The following is a 9,089-nucleotide window of genomic DNA, read 5'->3' on the forward strand; positions in this document are numbered from 1 at the left end:
GGAGGTTTGCACTGGACATAAGAAAAACTTTTTAACCATGAGAACAGTGAAACACTGGAACAGACTGCTGGGGGAGATTGTGGCACCCCGTCACTGGAGGAGTTTAAAAATAAGCAGATGTCTGGGTGCCTGCTGAAAATGCTCTGGGTACAGCAGATGCTCTCCTGAAGCAGGGGATGACTCAGTGCCCTCCCAGAGCCCCTTCCAGCCCTGTCCTCAGCATTTCCATGGCCAGCACGAGGGACGCAGTGGCCTTTCCTACTGTAATTGTGAACTCTTTTTCACCCTGGCCACTTGCCACTTCCCTCCTTCTTGCTGAGCCTCCGTGCCAGCACCATTAGCGAAAACAACTTTCACTGTTGTTGTTGGAGAAAAAATAGACTCCACCATCCCTCCAGCAGCAGCAGCAGCACAAGCCATCGCTTTGCTGCTCAACATCGCAGCGCTCTCAGCCTCCTAAATCATGTGGCACAGGCTCTGCTGGAGGAATGTGTCTGGTTTGTGTTCCCTGTGGTGTGTTTGCAGCCCTGCTAACGGGGCCTGGGATGCTGTCAGACCTCCCAACCCACAGACCTGTGGGGGCTGCCTGATTGAGTGGTTACACTTCACCTGCTGCTGGTAATTTTTTCCACTGGTCAGTAATGACATCCCCACCTTGGAGATGGGACCCAGGGCTGCTAATTGAGCTCCTGTTGGTTCCATTACAGAGGAAGGAATTTTGAAGGTAATGGCATCCCTGGGTGCCTGTCACACATCTTTCAGCAGGAGCTCTGGAGCCTCTAATGCCTTACAGGTCAAATTCTGGGATCCCCAGGTAATGTTTGAAGTGTTAAGCTGATGCCGTAGCCTGTTATTCAAAGCCATCTGCTCTGTTGGGCCAACATGCCATTGTAGGTTCCAGCATGGAAAACCCTGGGAGATGCTCTCTGCCCGTGAGTGACAATAGGCACTGGGAGTTACAGAGATTGGGATGTCATTGATTTATCCCTTCAGGCTTTGCTTTGACCTCGTGCAGGTCACAGGCCCCTGTGGAATAAACGCTGCTCAGCAGGAACAAGGGGAGCAGGATCCATCTCCTAATGAGAAATCCCCAGTAACAAACCAGGGCTGTGCTCAGGGTGGGGCTGGAGGCTCCATAATTCAGGCTGGGTTCCGCCTGCTCTGCCTCTCACCACTCACACGCTGCTTTCTCCTGCCTGCAGCGAGCACGGGGCATGAGAGACACCAACCTGTGCCAGATGGCTGTTGTGCAGGGCCATCCTGTCCTGTCCCTCCTGAGGCACAGGAAAGTTTCTCACTTTCCCACTGCCAAACCCTCCAGTTCAACCTTTGCCTTTCCCCCCGACTTCGCTGCGCTCGAGGAAGGTCAAGCCGGGGCTGCGGGCTCAGGGCAGGCAAGATAATGTGCTTTATCATTGATTTTCAGTGAGAAGTTGCATTATGAGATTAAATGTCTCATTTTGATTGCGTGGGGAGGCAGAGAGAAAGCAGGAGCTCTGAAAATAAAACCAGAGTTGAAGAGCTGTGTTTCTGTTGGGAGGTGCTCGGGACTGGGAGTAAAGGTGCCTTTTTTTTCAGTCCTTGGGAGGTGAACTTTGAGAAGCTGCTTCCTCTGAGGTCGGTAAGCAAAGTCAAACTTCATCTGTGTTTAAACCAGTGCCTAATTAACGTGTCTAATTGGCCCACATCTACTAATTCCAGGCTGGCAGGGAGTTTATTAAAAAGCTTTTCTAGTTCTAATGGATTGAAATAAGCAAAGCTGCTTAACAGTCTCGGATGAAAGGCACTGAAGGGGGACTCAGCCATGTGGGTCTGTCTGAGTCAGTCCCACGTCCCATCAGGCATCAGCCCCCTCCTGTGTTTTGGCCACAAGGTGCTCCGTGGGGCTTGGGGACCATCCTGGTGTTCTCTGCTTCTCTGGGTTATTTTTAAGCACCAAATGGATGTTTTTGTTTGCCTTAGTAAAAGCATCAGCTATTCTGGGTTTAATGCCATTTAATAGCAAGATTATAGATAGCCTGGTGATGCCACAGGGTATTTTTAAAGCAGTGCATTACTTAATTTTTAAAAAGTATTAGCTATCAATGTGTGAATGACAACCAGCTGCAGCTACCCAGATGATGTACTTAAACCACAGCAGGCTCCTGCCTACCCAAAATGAGTCCTGCAAAGGGCTGCACAGCCCCATCCTCTCCACCCTGCTCCCCCAGCTGCCTGATCTGCCAGTGCTTGTACACAAAGCAGACTTGGGCTGGAAATGCTGACAGTGCTCTTGACAGTTTATGGTCACAGACTCTATTTTCAGCCTAATAAGTTTTTTATGTGCTTGGAAAGCTGTCAGTTGAACATCAGCCAGGTAAAAAGTACCTGCCATAAAGTGCCTGGACCACAACCAAACGGGAAAGGGGCTGCTCTGCTTTGGCAAGTTCTTGATCTCAGACACTGTAGTTGGTTCATTTATTCGGTTTGAGGATCTTGGCTTTAATTATAAAATAATAAGATCAAAGAACAATGCCCATACTTAAATCAGAGCTAGCAGCAGGTTTGGATTGGGGTTTGGGGGTGGGAGGCTCTGTGGTGCTGCTGCAGGTGCTGGGATGGGCTGGTCCCTGCCAGGAGACCCTGGATCCCCGTGATGAAGGAGAGAGGCTTTGGGAGCGTGTCTGGAGGAGGGTCCTGCTCCTGGGGAAGGTGAATGTGGAGATGAGCTGCCCCTGCAGACTCACCATGGAAACATGGGCATATCCTTGGCCCCAGGGAGAGCAGAGCCTGATCCCGAGCCTGCCTCTGCTCCCACCATGGACATCACCATGCTATAAATGACTTCCCTGCATCACAGCCTGTGGGGCTGCCAGGAAGGTCATGGGTGGGGGGACAAAGGGTCTGGGATGGAATTGCAAGCATGTGAGGCTCTTCCAGGGGGTTCCCCGGTGACAGCTTTGCCCCTGTCACACAGGGCAGGCCACGCCACGGCAGCCCTGCGTGGCGGGCACTGGGAGGGTCCTGAACTGCTGCAGGGATCCTGTGGGACACCCCTGGGGAGAGGTGGGCTCAGGTCTGCCGTGTGGCACAGCATGGCCCATGTGGCACCCGGTGAGCACCGCGCGTGGCTTCAGTGCCGAGGGGGCTCTGCCCGCATGGTGAGTGCCATGACCAGGTCCCTGCATCCCCTGGCACCCTCCTTGTCCAGGTGCCCCTGCAGGGCACCGCAGGCTGGTGGGGCAGGAGGCAGCACCATCCAGGCAGGAATGGTGGTGGGTCCCATCCCGGGTGGGCTCCTGCCACGGGAGCTGTGGCAGCCCCGGCTGCTGCCCCGGGGGCTGCCCACTGCCCAGGCAGAGAGTTCACAGCAAAGGGCTGATAAAAATAACCTGGTAGGAAACAAACTGGCCCCAGCACTTCAGCTGGGGAAAAATGCATTTGTTAGTAAAACTCAAGATGTCCTTTCCTGTTCCGCCCCTCAAGCTCAGGGAACCGGCGTGGAGAGGCTGACTGAGCTGCCCAGCCAGGCACCAACTTATTTCAGTGCTGGGCTTGATTCCTCCAAGATGCATTTTTCTCCCCCTGCTAACGATGCTCCAGGGCTGGTCCCTGACTCCACTGACCAGAACGGCTCCGGCTTTGGGGCCACAAGCGATTTCCCAGCTGATAGAGCTGTAAATGCCCTGTGAAATGTTCCCAGCTGCCCATGCCTGAGAGCACAGCAGGTTCCCAGTGGGGAATGAACAGAATGAAACGAAAATATTTGTCTTCTCCTGCAGTGTAAGCACTGTGTTGGGGACTTATTTCTTCCTCCACCTCAAAACTGCAGATTTTACTAAGTTTTGTTTATATGCAAAGAGGTTTTCAGTTGCTTCTCTCCAGGCTTTACTCTGGAAGGACTATCTGGGGAGATGAGAAACACCCTCTCTGAACTGAAAATGCAAAAATGTCCTCGTGTATGCCTGGCCCAGCTGCTTGTGCCCTGCTCCAGCCCTGGCCCTTTCTTCCCAGCCACGTTCAGGGGCTGTGTGGTGTCCCTGGGGCACAGCAAACAGCAGCACAGGAGTCACAGCTGTTCCAGGCGTCAGGAGGCAGATCTGCCATGAATCAGTTAGAGGGAATCTAATTAGCAGTAGGCTTTTCTGGAGGCAGGCAAACCACCTGAGCTAAATGGAAAAAATAAATCAGAGGCTTCTCTGGGTTCTGAAATATTTAGCTGACTTTTAGGCCCTTTGTTTGAGAGTTTCTTGGGGTGGGAGCTGAGGTGCTGAGGTGATGTTCATGTGGGTACCCCCCAAGGCACCTCCACACAGAGCCAGGCACAGACTCAGGCCATGAGTCTGGGGGTTCAGACCTGGGAACTGCATGCCAACAGTCCCCTTTATGGAGGCAGATGAGAGCTGTGAGCTTCCCCCAGCCTGGGATTTGGGGGTGCTGATGTGACTGCAGCCCAGCTCTCATCCTATGCCGTGGCTTTGGGAGATGATGTGCCCTGCACTCCCAGGCTGAGTCTGCTGGTTTATCCATGAGACACCCTCTGCTCCTCACCCATGGAAAGGAAAATAAACCCTCCTCCTGCCTTCTGTGCTGCTGGGTTTACTCCCACTGGGTCTGACCAGAGCTGCTGGCAGTAAATATTGGGATGAGGAGTTATGAAACTGCCCTGGGGAAGCTGCAGCACCTCGTGATGGGTATTGCAGACCCATGGGGTTCTTGGGCAGCCCCAGGCTCCTGGATGAGCAGCATCCCACAGGAGCTCTGCATCCCCATCTTCCCTGGACTCTCAGCATGGCACTGTGTGGCCTTCCCACCACTGCACACTTTTAAGGGGACATTTTTGCCTCTAAAACCAAGTAACAATTCAGTGTCTGGCTCTTGGCATCACCACCAGTGAACCTATCCCTGAGCTCTCCTCTATGCCAGCACCTTCCCAGTGCCAGGACACTTTCTCGCTGCTGTGCCTGGACTGGTGGTGCTGCAGGGTGGGCTGTGCTGGCAAGAGCACACTGTGCTGTGTGGTTATCCCCAGCCCTGCTGAGCAGCACCTCCTCAGCAGAGCAAAGGCAGCCAGGACAGAGTTAATCTGTCTCCTGTCCTTGGATATCCTCTGCACAGGGTGGAAGCAACCTCCCTGAGGAGAAGCTGTGGTGCCCCTGAGAAGCCTGGGAGCTCTCTGATGCTCCTCAGGGTAAACTTTTTGCCCAGGAGCCCAAACAAGCAGAAGAATTTCACACTGGCTGCGCTGTGCCTTGGCACGAAGGGCTCCTCAGGGAGCCACATCAGACCTGAGCGTCTCCTGTTCGTGGGTGGAATTCAAAGGATTGTCTCCTCCCAGGATGCCGGGGAGGCAGCACAGGCCGTGGTGCCCAGGGCAGCTCCCGGGGGCTTCTCACTGCCCCGCTCCTGTGCTGGCACCCGCGCTGATGGCGAGGGGCAGGCAGGGCTCGCTGCCCAGGGATGTTGCAAGGGCTGGTGTGAAAAGCAGCACAACGCCTTTAAGGCCGGGCTCAGCGAGTGCTCCAGGCCCAAGCCCTGCCCGCGGGTGCCGCCGCAGTCGCTGTGCAGCGCTCATACCAATGCGGTGCCTCGCTCAGCCCGCCCGCCCCCCGGTCCCACGCGGCACGGCATCACCTATTTATAACTGCACGCACTGCGGGAGTACTATCAGACTGATGGCTCCACACAGTCACGCTAAGTGTGGCCCTGTTTCTGTGATTTGCTCTTCCTCACAAGCTGTTGGTCTCCCGGATGCCAAAACACTCGGCACAGTGCACACAAAGACTCTCGTTTTTCATTGTTATTAAAATCTTCACCAACAGCACCCGGTCCTGGTATATTTACTAGTTTTTCCAGGCCACCTCGAGTAATTGCATCTACCATTCCTTCCCAGTCTGATCGATATCCTTGGTAAATAACATAACCTGTCAGGTCTGTTATCGCTGCAGCCAAAGGTACTTTAGCAATGAAATTGTTTTGCTGAAGAAATAAATACTTCTGAGGATGCTGTGACCTTTCATTAGTGACCTGAGCGACTCATCGCTTTTTGTGTGCACACTGCAGCCTCCCACCACTCCATAAGAGATGTTCCAGAGAGTCCCACTGCCGGCTGCCTGGAGGAAAGGGGAGTTGAATCCTGTGGGAGCCTCCTCCTCCTCCTGCTGCTTCTCCAGCTCCACTCGGGGTTTTCACACCTCACCCGGGCCTGGGGGCTCTCACATTTTGGCACTGCCCTGTTTGCCCAACAGGGATGCTGTGCACCATCTCAGCTCCACAGCAAAGGCCCCGTCACCCCTAGCCCTTTCTGCAGCTGCTCCTGCTCTCCCTGCCTCTGGAAATCCCTGGCACAAAGGTATAAACCCCTGTTCTCAGCACAGGGCAGCCAACCCACACTTGTTTAGCAATCAGGGCTTCACTGACCATACGAACACCCCTGAATTGAGTGGGGGAGCTCAGCCAGAGCCAGGTTTTAGCCAATCTCTGCAAAATGAAACAAAGAATTAATCAGAGTTGAGTTCTATGGATTTAATTGCTGTTGATAGTGATATTCTCTTCCTGTAGAGTGTTTTGCATGCCAAGAAAAATGGTTTTGCATTCTGGAGGAAAAAGGTGGTTGCACATCTGTGCATCTGTAGGTGTGCCTGTTATTTCTGCCTGACTGGCTTCCCTGGCTTGTCAGCTCAAAAGTTCTCTGTAACATAACAAATCTTGACTGTGTTTGCAACAAATCCTCAACCAAGAAGGGTTTATTTAATGAAGCAAGAAATGCTGCCAAATTCCCATGCTTGATCCTGATGCCATTAATGTCAGCACGAGAATTCCCACCATGTTTGATTTATTGGTTGGGTCTAATCTGCGTAAAGGAGTTAAAAATCTGCTTTCAGTTTCATTTTGCAGATAAGATCATTGCTCCACTCTGCTGTGACAGAGAGGCTGTGTGAAAAGCAGGCAGTAACATGCAGGTGGGGCTCCTCTCACGTGATTTTAGGCACCTTCAAAGCCTGACAACACATGGGCAAGGGAGGGAAAGAAGGATGTTTAGCTCATCATAAGCCAGGAGCCCCAAAGAGATGATGGTTCAGGTTGTAACCACTGCACAACAAGAGGAAGGAACACTGGGGGAAGGAGGGCTGAAGGACTGAGGGCTGCCTTGTTGTCCCACCACCAGCTGTGAAGAAGCTCATGTGCCAAAGGCCCTTAATGACACACACAGCCAGTGAAGGGAAGGAGCTCGTTATCTCCCCACCCAGTTCACAGGGGAAACAGCATTGTCTGAGAATGAAGGGGACTGCAAAGCAAGAGATTCAAAAACAAATAATCCTACCCCAATTATCTGAGACATCAGCCCAATACACAGATCCTTACTGGCTTTTGCTGATTTGACAGATGCAAGACAAAGAAAAATGAGCAGATTTATGGCTGCAAATGTCCCTGGGACTCAGAGATGCTTCTCAGGATACAGATCTTTAAATCATCATTAACTGTGATGTGAGGGGGCACTGGAGAAGATGGATCTGGGCACAGAGATGCAGAGGGCAAGAGCAGAGCTCGCTGGCACTTCCTACACAGCCTCTGCTGGACCCCTGACTGGTGCTGGGCAGAGTCTGGGTACAAACCTCAGTGCACGCCTGTCCCAGATCACTCTGCTGGCTGCCTGCACTCTCCCAGCAGCTCCCTGTCTGCAGAGCACTGGGATGCTCATCATCACGCCCTGAACAGGCAGGTCCCTGCTCCAGCCCACAGGCCTCCCTGGTTCCCTAATTCCCATAAAGCTTTGAAAGAAGCCAGACGACTCGCAGCTGAAAGCAGGAGGTGTTTATTTGCACTTTAGACATGTTAACTGCACTGAAATCCAGCCCTGCTCCCTCCACGCCGCAGCAAAGGTGGGGCCGTGAGAGGAACCGGCAGAGACAAATGTCAGGCAAAGGGCAAAGCGGGTGTCAGTGTGCGGGGACTGCTCCCAGGAAGGGGCTGCGGGCCAGCACTTTCGCAGAATGAGTTGATTTTAACTCGCAACCCACTTCCTCCAGCCGAGCTGCAGGAGCCGTTTGTTGCAAATCACATCGTTTCTCTGAGGGAACCGAAACGTTTGAGCTGCTCGCGGTGGGCGAACACCCGGAGAGAAAAACACTCCCCGCCCCGAGGCTGAGACCCCCCAGCCCCAGCTGATGACACGCCCGCTGCCCTCGCCACCGAATTCCACTTCTCTGTTTGTGCAGGTCTCATTTTTACGAGTCACATCCCCTGGCAAGGCTGGATGTCAGATGCAATCCCCCACCTGAAGATTTGCAAACTCTCCTGGGATTTGCCTGCTGTAAGCAGCGGTTCAAGCTATCAAAGTCATTTGCCTTCCAAAATAAAGCCCTGACCAACAGCCTCCAAAAACTTTAAAATGCCCATTTGTTGGTGTCTGCTATTTGTTCTTCCAAGAGAGAGTGAGAAATGCTAAAAATCTTTTTACTTCTGCAAAGGAAGTGGGCAGTAGAGGATCCCACAGATCCTGAAACAGCTCACTCACCCAGGAACAACTAGCCCAGAAACTGGTACAGCTTAGTCATGTATTTAAAACCTGATTTTCTAATGAATATTTCCATTTCTAAAGCACCCTGCAAAAAACCCACCCTCTCAGCTGTCTTGTGATGCAGGTAGTGTCCTCTCCTTAGGCGAAAGAGAGAATCCTTTCTCAAACACGTCCAGTGGGGGAGAGGGGATGCAGCAGGGGGACAAGGCATCGTTCCCCCCAATCCCTCAGTCACTGAGGAGCTTGCTGAGTGTCCAGGAAGGAGGGGGATGTTCACCAGCTCAGACTGCTGCACTGGAGGCTGGAGAGAAATATTTCTGGACTGGAGCAAACGTGATGCCCATCTCCTTCCATCTCCAGGTGTACTGTAGGCAAAATGGTTGGGTTGAGTAGCTTTGCTCTTAAAACCTGATCCCAGTTTGCTCTCCAATGCTGACAGTCCTGTCTATTCTTTGTGTGAGATGGGAGCCATGATGCTGCAGTCACCATCTCTGCAAAAGAGGTGTCAGTGTGGGGGCTGCTCCCAGGAAGGGGCCAAGCACAAGCTGAAGTGGTGCATCCTTCGTGTAGGGGGGTGGCATTGGGTACC

This window comes from Myiozetetes cayanensis, unplaced genomic scaffold (genome assembly GCF_022539395.1).
Source record: "Myiozetetes cayanensis isolate MyiCay16 unplaced genomic scaffold, myiCay2020 scf19, whole genome shotgun sequence".
NCBI lineage: Eukaryota > Metazoa > Chordata > Aves > Passeriformes > Tyrannidae > Myiozetetes > Myiozetetes cayanensis.